Source organism: Antennarius striatus, chromosome 5, assembly GCF_040054535.1.
Source record: "Antennarius striatus isolate MH-2024 chromosome 5, ASM4005453v1, whole genome shotgun sequence".
NCBI lineage: Eukaryota > Metazoa > Chordata > Actinopteri > Lophiiformes > Antennariidae > Antennarius > Antennarius striatus.
Genome location: NC_090780.1, coordinates 12,097,047 through 12,109,355, shown reverse-complemented (window position 1 = coordinate 12,109,355; position 12,309 = coordinate 12,097,047). Strand labels below are relative to the sequence as shown.

Genomic DNA, 12,309 nt, shown 5'->3' with positions numbered 1-12,309 from the left:
ATTATGTCTACCATTTAATGTATTGTTTTCAAAACATTTTCAAAACATGTTTTACATCTGTAGACTTTGAACTTGTTTCTTTTATTTTCCCTTATCAGTGAAGGACAGTATACTACTGTTTTGAAAGATACTATACAAAACAGCAGAGTTGTGTAAAATAATAACTCTTATTATCGACTCAGCATCACCTATTCACGCATCATTCAACGGTTGTAGACACTTTAGGCACCGTGATCTTTACACAATACAACCTGTTTTTGATCTCTACCACCTTCTAATGGAAACACCCGGTTCTTTACCGTATAAATTCTCCTTTAACGTCATCACTACCTGGTTACTCTCTCTACTTCTAGGAACATAATGGTTTTTTTTTAGAGGTGATTCATAATCTTAAATTGGAGTTGGCAAGTGTGTTGATAATTTTCTGTAGATTTGTAAGGAGTGACCATTTTTACATCATACATTAATAACAACTTGTAAACCAAAAATAAACTTCAACAGTTGAGTATGACATGAGAAAAAAGTTTTTGGTATAATAAAAACACTCTCTTGCAATGCATGAAAGTTTAACCCATAAATGATGAGGAGCACAAGCTGTTACTGGATAGGCATAGCGGTCAACTTGCAGTACATTTCAATGAAACGCTGCTAATTCTATTTTGTCTGGTTCATAATTAGTAATTTGTTCTCAGAATGTCTCTTTTCATATAAATGCTCATCCCTGCTCCAACCTACCACTGTGTATTGTTTGTAGTCAAAACTCCCAGGGAAACTGGAAAATTCAGATTATCATATTTCATTTGGTCGTCAGGCAAACTTACAACTCTCAAATAACCAACCGTAGAGCGAGTATCATGACGCCAGTGAGCTTAACGCATTCTACAGCTAGCTACCTGTGTTCTGTTACAACAAAATTAATTATTCAGTGTTTTCGTTAGGGGAAAACCCTTGAGATGTGATGTGAAGTAGAAACAGTTAAAGCTCTGTTATATTTCGGAACCTCCCCTTTAGACACAACAACTTAATAACCAAACATAGAAAAAGATATATAAACTCAAAATCAGATATATTCTAAGAAATACAAGTATTTACAATTTCCTGCATTTGACTAGTGGGAACATGGACTATGCTCTCTGTACATAACATCATAACTGTTGACATGCTGGAAGATAGATTTCTCAAAGGAAATTTATACTCAACTGCAAAAGTCATTAATTAAAATCATGTGGTTTCAGATTTAGGTAATTTAAAAAAGGGAACCAAGAATAAAGAATACCATGATTGTTGAGATTCACACAGCTATACATCTCATAAACATGACAATCTACTTTGAATTAACGTGAGAACACAGCTGCTGGGCTGGACTGTAGAAGTATTGTTACTACACACAACGTTTAGTTCTTTGTTAAGGAAAGTTCATTCTTCAAGTTGTAATGAAGAGCCTCTTTTATCTCAGATAAATAAAAACGTGTTTGATTGCTGAGCAGCCTGTAATATCAAAAACTATTCACCCTGAGAACTGAAGTGGTGTGGGATTGTGATCGAAAATTATTTGTCTCTAAATATTTGTCCTAAAGGATTGGGGATGAGAATATCAGCAATGCACCATGTATGGTATAATGTCACAAGAGTAAAACCATCTTCCTTTTATGGTATTGTCCTTTTTTCAGCAGGTCAAGGTTTACATCTTAACCCATTTTAACCCAAGTTAACAATTTTTAGATTTTTGTAATGATTTTCAGAACATTTGCATAAAATGGGAATAAAAATATGTTGGAACTTCCAAAACTCCTTTATATCAAGTAAGCAAAGAAATACAGACTGTCCTCAAATGAAGACACTGGGTTGATATGTGTGACCGATGTATGTCTTCTCTGCATTAATCACACTCTGGAACTCATGTGGTGGCAATAGCTCAGGTGGGGGTTTATTCTGCGTTCAACAACAAATGGACACAGGAGACAGTGTACAAGGTGTCAATTTGTGGACCAAAGCACATGTCCTGTCTGTCTCATGAAAATCCTCCAGCGTACTGAGGATTTCCCATATAGGCTACTATACTATACGTATATGATTTAGTGATCGTAAAGTGATTTTTATACAGCCAGATGACCAAAGCAAATCTCATTTCCTCTTAAAAAAATAAAATACAAAATAAACGTAGCATATTTTTCCACCATTAACTGTTACCATCTTTTTATATTATTTTAGCTTATTTAACCAAATCACATGAACTTGCAATAAGAAATACACATTAAATTATAACACTTGCAACATACCTGCGTTCAACAACAAATGGACACAGGAGACAGTGTACAAGGTGTCAATTTGTGGACCAAAGCACATGTCCTGTCTGGGGAAACACCGATACCACCTGTTAGCTAACTGTACTGGACACGTTCTTTACAAGTGAAACAATGTACACAAAGTTAATGTTTGACCTAACACAAAATGAAACAGAGTTAGTCTAATGGTGTTTCCTTTCAGGCATGTATCCCAGATGAACTGTTAAGTGCTTTTCAAAATTATAATTTATTTTGTCCACAGACGCACGGACATTACCTGTCTCATGAAAATCCTCCAGCGTACTGAGGATTTCCCATCATGCTTCGCTAACATGAAGCAGGCATGATGCAAACATGTAGAACAGTAGATGGCGTAGTTTCCCCATTTTAGCGGGATTTTAACTACAACTTATTCAACTATGTTACATACACCCCCCTAAAATCCTGCTAAATCGGGGCACAGACAAACTCCAAAATTCAAAATTCAAGTCTTCAGTTAAAGAATGCAGCCGACACGTAAGAGCAACCAAAGTTCAAGTCAGTTAAAAAAACTTTCCACTTGGAATTAAATCAGCAAGGATCACCTCACTAATATAAGACACAAAAGATGCCATATACACCTTTCAGTTCATAACCAATGCTCTATAACGAGTCAACTCAACTAGAAAATACTTCTTGCAACTATCAATACATGTAAAAAAAATAGTAACAAAACTAAATCATCAATCTAGCCAGAAAACATTTTCTTCATGAAAGAAAACCAGTATCAACACTTGATATTGACACTGAGTCATCAATGATTTGTTCATTCATGTCACAAATGAGTCGAACAGGCGGCTTAACTACTCTACCAGTCCTAGTACAACGTGGACGTGGCTGTGAAGACAACACTTGGTCATGCGTGAGATAACCTGTCTGCATGTCAGCTGCGTGTGGTTGTGAGTTATCTGTCTTCATGTCAATGTCAAGGGGAGGGGAGTGGACTTGTTGTGCTGCTTCAGCCAAGGGCTGGGAAGGTGAATCCTGGGGTATTGCGCATCCAGGAGGGGGGGTAGAAGAAGGGGACTGTGCAGTCTCTGGCGGAATATCTGAGGCAACAGAGACTTCACCCAAAGAGTGGGGGACTACAGCCATTTCAACCTCAGACGATGGGGCACCCACAGCTCCAGCAGAGGAACAGTCAGACTGGCTGGCTATTTCATCACAATCACTCCTATTCTCCAATTGCAGAAGCCAGTTAATCGTCTTTGTCTCACTGTCCTGTACATCAACAGGAACTACAGGGCCACTCTGTTCACTTTCAGCCACCAAAGAGCGGCTTGCCTCAAAACTATCATCATCCATGGGGAGAAAGCTCACAGGGAGGAGCAAGTTTCTGTGAACAACCTTTTCCTTAGACGAAACAGGGTCACGGATGCAGTACACATTTATTCCAGGCTTCACAGAAACCACTTCATAAACTGTAGAGTCCCATTTGTCTGCGACTTTCTTCACCCCTTTCAGACCACGATTAGCAAGCAGGACTCTGTCACCCACTATGAGTGGAGATCCTTTCACCCTGCGATTGTAATTCTCAGCTTGACGAGCCTGTGCTACCCTACTGTTTTGCTGGGCAATGCGTGCAGCCTCAGACAAGTCTCGCCTCAATTGAGAAACAAAGTTGCCATGGTCAACGACGGCACAATTGGGGAGGGCATGCTGGAACACAACATCAACAGGCAGACGTGGAATCCTCCCAAACATGAGAAAGAATGGGGCAAAGCCTGTGGTCTCATGCTCAGTACAATTGTAACAGAAGGTCAGCATCTGTAGCATTTGCGGCCACCTAGCCTTGCACTGCGATGGCAGAGTCCTGATCATGCTTCCAAGAGTCCTGTTGTATCTCTCAACAACGCCATTCCCCATAGGATGGTACGGGGTGGTGTGGGATTTCTCAACACCAGTCATCTCGAGGAGTTCCTTAATGAGTCGACTCTCAAAGTTGGCCCCTTGGTCTGAATGGATGCGTCTGGGGAATCCATAAATGCTGAAAAAGTCAGTCCATAGACGACGGGCAACCTGCTTCGCTGACTGATTTCTACAGGGGAACGCGTGGGACAACTTGGAGAAGTGATCTGTGACCACTAGGACATCCGCGCACTTTTTATCAGTCTGTTCAGCAGTCCAAAAATCAATGCAGACTAGTTCCATAGGTTCCGTTGTGCAAATGCTCTCCAGGGGAGCACGGTCGCGAGGCTCTGGGGTCTTCCCGACAATGCAGCGGAAGCAGTTCCTCACATGGTTGATGATGTCCTGTTCCATCCCCACCCAAAAGAACCTCTGCCTCGCGAGAGAAAGTGTTCGAGCTTGCCCCTGATGACCAGCTGAGTCATGTAATCCTTGGAGGACCTGAACCTTCATGGAATCTGGAACAACAAACTGGTGTATTGCCATGTTCATCTGCCTGTCCTTCTTAACTCTGTACAACATGCCGTTCAAGATAGAGAGTTTGGGCCAATGCCTCAACAGTTTCAACACACTGCGAGACTCATCAGCACGCTCACGCCTAGTTGGCCTCCAGTGACGCTGGACATAAAAGAGAGCCCTGCCCAAGACAGCATCCTGCTCCTGCATATTAGCTAGTTCACTCTTAGGTAAAGAGGTAGACTGATCAATTCTGGCAAGCTGAGGGATTGTCGGACCTGTACCCCTCACTTGGCAAACACCACCAGACTCATGTGCATCAAGCACGGCTGACACTTCTCGCGAAGAGAGGGAACCCTGAGATGCAGGTGGGGTGATGTCGGTTCCTTCCCCAGACTGATCAACAACCAGCTGGCAGTTATTAGTACATCTGAAAGCATCTTGAACTGTACTATCCACCATACCATTCACTTGGTTCAGCAGCAAAGAGTAGGGTTCAGTCACCAGACGGTGGCTCATGCATGACCTGACAAATGGTTCTCTACTCAGTGCATCGGCGACTACATTCTTTGTGCCAGGGACATAGTTCAGGTCAAAACTGTATGCTGCAAGCTTCGATACCCATCTCTGTTCACATGCATCCAACTTCGGTTTAGTTAAGATGTATGTTAACGGATTATTATCTGTCCAGACGGAGAAGCTCCGACCTTTCAGCCAGTGGCTGAACTTGTCACACACTGCCCATTTTAGAGCCAGAAACTCCAGCCGGTGTGCTGGATAGTTCAGTTGAGACTGTGAGAGCGTCTTACTGGCGAACGCCACTGGTCTAGCAATCTTCCCATCAGGGGGCAACTGTGATAGGACAGCTCCGAGGCCATCAAAGCTAGCATCAACTGCAAGGATGAACGGTGTATTGAAGTCTGGATGGGCCAACGTCACACTCTGCACAAGCTCATGTTTCAAAGCTCTGAATGCGTCTCTGCACTCATCTGTCCAGTCTGCCGGAGACAGTTTCACATGGCCCTTTTTGAACTTGGGTGTATGGCCGCCCCTTCTCTTGTGCGGTGCTGAAGGCTCAGCGATGAGGTTGAACAGTGGCCTGGCTTTAGCAGAACATCCCTTAATGAAATGGTGATAGTAAAGAACCATCCCCAAATAGGATCTGATTTTCTTTGCACATGGAGTCATCCCATCGGACTCCATCAAGTCTGTCTCCTGCACATTATTTATGGCCTCAACTTTACTTGGGTCTGTCTTAATACCATCTGCACATATGATGTGTCCTAGAAACTTAACAGACCTGCGGAGAAAGTGACATTTCTTAGGCGAGAGCTTCAAGTTGTTTGCAGCCAGACGTGAGAAGACCATCAGCAGACGCTCTAGTGCCACCTGTTCAGATGGGGCGTACACCATGAGGTCATCTAAGTAACAAAGCAGGCTTGTGAAGTTCTCATCGCCAAAGATAGACATCATCATTCTCATAAAGGTAGCTGGACTATTCGTCAGGCCCTGGGGCATTCGGTTATATTCATGAAGACCGAATGGGGAGGAGAAAGCTGTAAATTTCTTGTCATCCTCATGTAGCCTGACATTGTAGAACCCTGATGTGAGGTCCATGGTGGAGAACAGCACATTGCCACCAAGCGCAGCGAGGGCGTCAGTTTGATGAGGGAGGGGATGAGCATCTTTTACTGTCCTCGCATTCAGCCACCGAAAGTCATTGCAAATGCGAAGGTCACCATTGGGTTTGGTAACTAAGACAAGGGGAGATGCGTACTCACTCTGAGACTTGCGTATTATCCCCAGCTCCTCCATCTCATTCAGCGCAGTCCGCAGCTTGTCATAATGGCATGGTGGGACCCGCCTGTATGGAAGTCTAAAAGGCTTATCATCTAACAAGCGGATTCTGTGCACGAAATCTTTTGCTTCACCACAATCCATTTTGTGCCTTGAAAAGATTGACTCATACTGCTCAATGATCTGCAACAATTTCTCCTTCCACTCAAGGGAGATCTCACAGGATGAGAGGTCCAACTCCTGCAGGCCCATGTCACACAGAACAGCTGACATTTCAGCTTCTGACCGTGGTGCAGGTGACGAGACTTGTGTGTACTGTGTATTGGACTGGACACGATCTGGTTCTGGCATGTCCTGCACAGAAAGACAATGGGACACATCCGCAACCTTTGCATTTCTCCTAAGTGTCAGTGGCTTATCAGTAGGGTTTACTATCTTAACTGGGACATAGCCATCCCCCCATAAGGGAGTGACAACTCTGCCCACCAGAATTTGTGCAGGCCTAGTCTTAGACTGGGTGGGTTCAACCATGACTGTGCTACCTACCGCTGAGACGTCAAACGCTGGTAGTTTAGCCCACACTAAATGTTCAGACAGTGGCTTCAGAGTTACACACCTTTTGAGCTTAGCAGTTCCAACTCTGAGCGGCATCGCCGTGCCATTACATTCACCTGAGAAGGACAACAGGGACATTAGATGGGGCAAACCATCACTCAAAGTACTCTTCGCAGGAGATGCTGTGCTCCGGCTGCTCACAATCATCTTTGTCTGTGTAATGAGCCACCTGATGACGTTGCTGCCCAGAATCATATCATCACGTTGGCCTGGCACAACAAGAACTGGGATTATCATCTTGTGGCCATAAACGGATACAGTGAGGTCATACATTGAAGTAGGTGTGACCAGGTTACCCCCACAGCCAACAATGACGAAACCCTCAGCTGACTTCTTCTCAGTGTTAGGGGTCGACTGTGAGAGCTCTGTGTCTGCAGTCACACTTATAGTGCATGCCATTGAACCACTGTCCACTAATGCCCTGAGGACATGTCCATCATCTGTAGTCACATCCGTGTAGAAGAGGCTATCAGTATTTGAGAGTCTCTGCAGATCTTGGAAAATCACAGTTTTCTTAGATGGTCCTGCACTGCTGAAGGCCATGCACAATGTCTCATAATCTGTGTCTGTTAAGGTGGGAGGCTCACTCACTTGATCTGCGTTGTCCTCCCCTGCACGCAGATCATTCAGTTTCCCTGCTGGCCACGGGAATGGGGACGCTTGCCTTCTGGGCAGTTAAGTCTTGAATGGCCAGGCAGGTGACACAGGAAGCACAGCCCTCCTTCTCGACAGTGCGTGAAGGCAGAGTGAGAGCTGTCTTTACATATAGAACAAGGTATGTCATTCAAGCCCTCAATCCTCGGATATTTGTTGCTGCTATTTGGCCTTCTATTTGCCCGTGCACGAACCGGGCCCTGAAGTAACACTTTCTCTAGCATGCCTATCAATTTCTCAAGGGTAGGGTTATCTTGACTCACAGTTGTTTTCTGTTCAGGTATGCCTGCGTCGAAAGTAGCATTAGGGCTCACCTCAATTTTATTCAAGTTGACTCTGTTATACAACTGAGGCGAGGACCTAAGTCCACCTTCCAGATGATATTCATCTAACACTTCCTGAACCTCGCGAGTTGACCACTTATCAACTGTCTTGGACCTAAAGGTAAGGGCCAAGTCCCTGCTGGGGCAGTGCCTGATGAACATACGTGTAACTTCAACAGAAGGGTTGTCGAACAACTTTCCCTGTGCATTCAGACAACTGGCAGCAACATCAGCAGCTCTGTTCAACCTAAGCCAATACTCGTATGGATCCTCCTGGTCTTTTGGCAGGGTGGAATAAAAGTCAGCTAGGGGAACAGAGGAGCAGTGGCTAGAACTGAAATGTCTACGCAGGAGTAAATAGATGGCCTGTGGGTTCTGCTGCACATCAATCTCACCATTCCTTATTCCAAATCGCACAACATCCTTTGCCCTGCCCCTCAGATGGATGAGAATCTCCTCAGCCTGATGTTCAACCCGAATATCGCTCTTCCTAATGTAGGTTCTCATTAAGTCCTCCCATTCATCAACAGCTATTGTATCTGAGCTTTCCCCTCTGAATGGAGGTGGCTCTTTGACTTGCCTCTGAGTGACCAGTTGGACCTGGGAGAGGTCTAGTGTCTGGCTGGGCAGAGAGCTTTCCTTCCTGCATGCATCTCCATGGGCCGCGTGCACCGTAACTGCAGGGGTTGATGTGAGGTGTGATGCAGGGGTCGATGTGAAGTGTGTCATAATACTATTTGCTATCTGCTGTCCTATCTGTTGTACAACAGTGTTCATTTGTTCAGCAAATCTCACTTCATCAGGGATAGGGTTTTGGGCGGAGGTGCTAGCGCACTGAGGTGGATGTAACCCATGCATAGACTGATCATGTGGTGAGGATACATTGTCATATTCAACAGGACTGTCCACAGGATCAATAACTATACATGTTTCATCCCTCCTTTGATCCTCATGTAATGAAAATGGGACAGGTGTGAGATTTAACCCACATGCAATATCCTTACCCCAACTAACAGGGGTTCCATCAAACTCACCAGACTGACCAGAGCTCATGTTTTGTTTTGTGATAACAAAGTTCCCACTCGTATAATATTAATAATTAAGCTGAGAGTCCACCACGAAGGAATACAGCTCCAGTGATGCAGTCATGAGAAGACACCAACCCGGTCCGACAGTCTTCGACGAGTCACGGCACCAATGTGACCGATGTATGTCTTCTCTGCATTAATCACACTCTGGAACTCATGTGGTGGCAATAGCTCAGGTGGGGGTTTATTCTGCGTTCAACAACAAATGGACACAGGAGACAGTGTACAAGGTGTCAATTTGTGGACCAAAGCACATGTCCTGTCTGTCTCATGAAAATCCTCCAGCGTACTGAGGATTTCCCATATAGGCTACTATACTATACGTATATGATTTAGTGATCGTAAAGTGATTTTTATACAGCCAGATGACCAAAGCAAATCTCATTTCCTCTTAAAAAAATAAAATACAAAATAAACGTAGCATATTTTTCCACCATTAACTGTTACCATCTTTTTATATTATTTTAGCTTATTTAACCAAATCACATGAACTTGCAATAAGAAATACACATTAAATTATAACACTTGCAACATACCTGCGTTCAACAACAAATGGACACAGGAGACAGTGTACAAGGTGTCAATTTGTGGACCAAAGCACATGTCCTGTCTGGGGAAACACCGATACCACCTGTTAGCTAACTGTACTGGACACGTTCTTTACAAGTGAAACAATGTACACAAAGTTAATGTTTGACCTAACACAAAATGAAACAGAGTTAGTCTAATGGTGTTTCCTTTCAGGCATGTATCCCAGATGAACTGTTAAGTGCTTTTCAAAATTATAATTTATTTTGTCCACAGACGCACGGACATTACCTGTCTCATGAAAATCCTCCAGCGTACTGAGGATTTCCCATCATGCTTCGCTAACATGAAGCAGGCATGATGCAAACATGTAGAACAGTAGATGGCGTAGTTTCCCCATTTTAGCGGGATTTTAACTACAACTTATTCAACTATGTTACATACACCCCCCTAAAATCCTGCTAAATCGGGGCACAGACAAACTCCAAAATTCAAAATTCAAGTCTTCAGTTAAAGAATGCAGCCGACACGTAAGAGCAACCAAAGTTCAAGTCAGTTAAAAAAACTTTCCACTTGGAATTAAATCAGCAAGGATCACCTCACTAATATAAGACACAAAAGATGCCATATACACCTTTCAGTTCATAACCAATGCTCTATAACGAGTCAACTCAACTAGAAAATACTTCTTGCAACTATCAATACATGTAAAAAAAATAGTAACAAAACTAAATCATCAATCTAGCCAGAAAACATTTTCTTCATGAAAGAAAACCAGTATCAACACTTGATATTGACACTGAGTCATCAATGATTTGTTCATTCATGTCACAAATGAGTCGAACAGGCGGCTTAACTACTCTACCAGTCCTAGTACAACGTGGACGTGGCTGTGAAGACAACACTTGGTCATGCGTGAGATAACCTGTCTGCATGTCAGCTGCGTGTGGTTGTGAGTTATCTGTCTTCATGTCAATGTCAAGGGGAGGGGAGTGGACTTGTTGTGCTGCTTCAGCCAAGGGCTGGGAAGGTGAATCCTGGGGTATTGCGCATCCAGGAGGGGGGGTAGAAGAAGGGGACTGTGCAGTCTCTGGCGGAATATCTGAGGCAACAGAGACTTCACCCAAAGAGTGGGGGACTACAGCCATTTCAACCTCAGACGATGGGGCACCCACAGCTCCAGCAGAGGAACAGTCAGACTGGCTGGCTATTTCATCACAATCACTCCTATTCTCCAATTGCAGAAGCCAGTTAATCGTCTTTGTCTCACTGTCCTGTACATCAACAGGAACTACAGGGCCACTCTGTTCACTTTCAGCCACCAAAGAGCGGCTTGCCTCAAAACTATCATCATCCATGGGGAGAAAGCTCACAGGGAGGAGCAAGTTTCTGTGAACAACCTTTTCCTTAGACGAAACAGGGTCACGGATGCAGTACACATTTATTCCAGGCTTCACAGAAACCACTTCATAAACTGTAGAGTCCCATTTGTCTGCGACTTTCTTCACCCCTTTCAGACCACGATTAGCAAGCAGGACTCTGTCACCCACTATGAGTGGAGATCCTTTCACCCTGCGATTGTAATTCTCAGCTTGACGAGCCTGTGCTACCCTACTGTTTTGCTGGGCAATGCGTGCAGCCTCAGACAAGTCTCGCCTCAATTGAGAAACAAAGTTGCCATGGTCAACGACGGCACAATTGGGGAGGGCATGCTGGAACACAACATCAACAGGCAGACGTGGAATCCTCCCAAACATGAGAAAGAATGGGGCAAAGCCTGTGGTCTCATGCTCAGTACAATTGTAACAGAAGGTCAGCATCTGTAGCATTTGCGGCCACCTAGCCTTGCACTGCGATGGCAGAGTCCTGATCATGCTTCCAAGAGTCCTGTTGTATCTCTCAACAACGCCATTCCCCATAGGATGGTACGGGGTGGTGTGGGATTTCTCAACACCAGTCATCTCGAGGAGTTCCTTAATGAGTCGACTCTCAAAGTTGGCCCCTTGGTCTGAATGGATGCGTCTGGGGAATCCATAAATGCTGAAAAAGTCAGTCCATAGACGACGGGCAACCTGCTTCGCTGACTGATTTCTACAGGGGAACGCGTGGGACAACTTGGAGAAGTGATCTGTGACCACTAGGACATCCGCGCACTTTTTATCAGTCTGTTCAGCAGTCCAAAAATCAATGCAGACTAGTTCCATAGGTTCCGTTGTGCAAATGCTCTCCAGGGGAGCACGGTCGCGAGGCTCTGGGGTCTTCCCGACAATGCAGCGGAAGCAGTTCCTCACATGGTTGATGATGTCCTGTTCCATCCCCACCCAAAAGAACCTCTGCCTCGCGAGAGAAAGTGTTCGAGCTTGCCCCTGATGACCAGCTGAGTCATGTAATCCTTGGAGGACCTGAACCTTCATGGAATCTGGAACAACAAACTGGTGTATTGCCATGTTCATCTGCCTGTCCTTCTTAACTCTGTACAACATGCCGTTCAAGATAGAGAGTTTGGGCCAATGCCTCAACAGTTTCAACACACTGCGAGACTCATCAGCACGCTCACGCCTAGTTGGCCTCCAGTGACGCTGGACATAAAAGAGAGCCCTGCCCAAGACAGCATCC

At 44.5% G+C, this 12,309-nt stretch overlaps 1 protein-coding gene across 3 annotated transcripts in view; it reads right to left on the bottom strand.

The window, feature by feature from the left end:
• Window positions 1-2,924, bottom strand: part of slc6a11a (solute carrier family 6 member 11a) — a 30,370-nt gene extending 27,446 nt beyond the window's left edge. The window contains exon 1 of one of the 3 annotated variants that reach the window (XM_068315353.1): window positions 1,935-2,924. The gene's annotated coding sequence lies outside the window, so the exon portion shown is untranslated. Of the gene's footprint in view, window positions 1-1,822; window positions 1,861-1,934 lie in introns of those variants that run through there. The other 2 variants (XM_068315355.1, XM_068315354.1) reach the window with 2 other exon arrangements.
• Window positions 2,925-12,309: the final 9,385 nt, after the last annotated feature.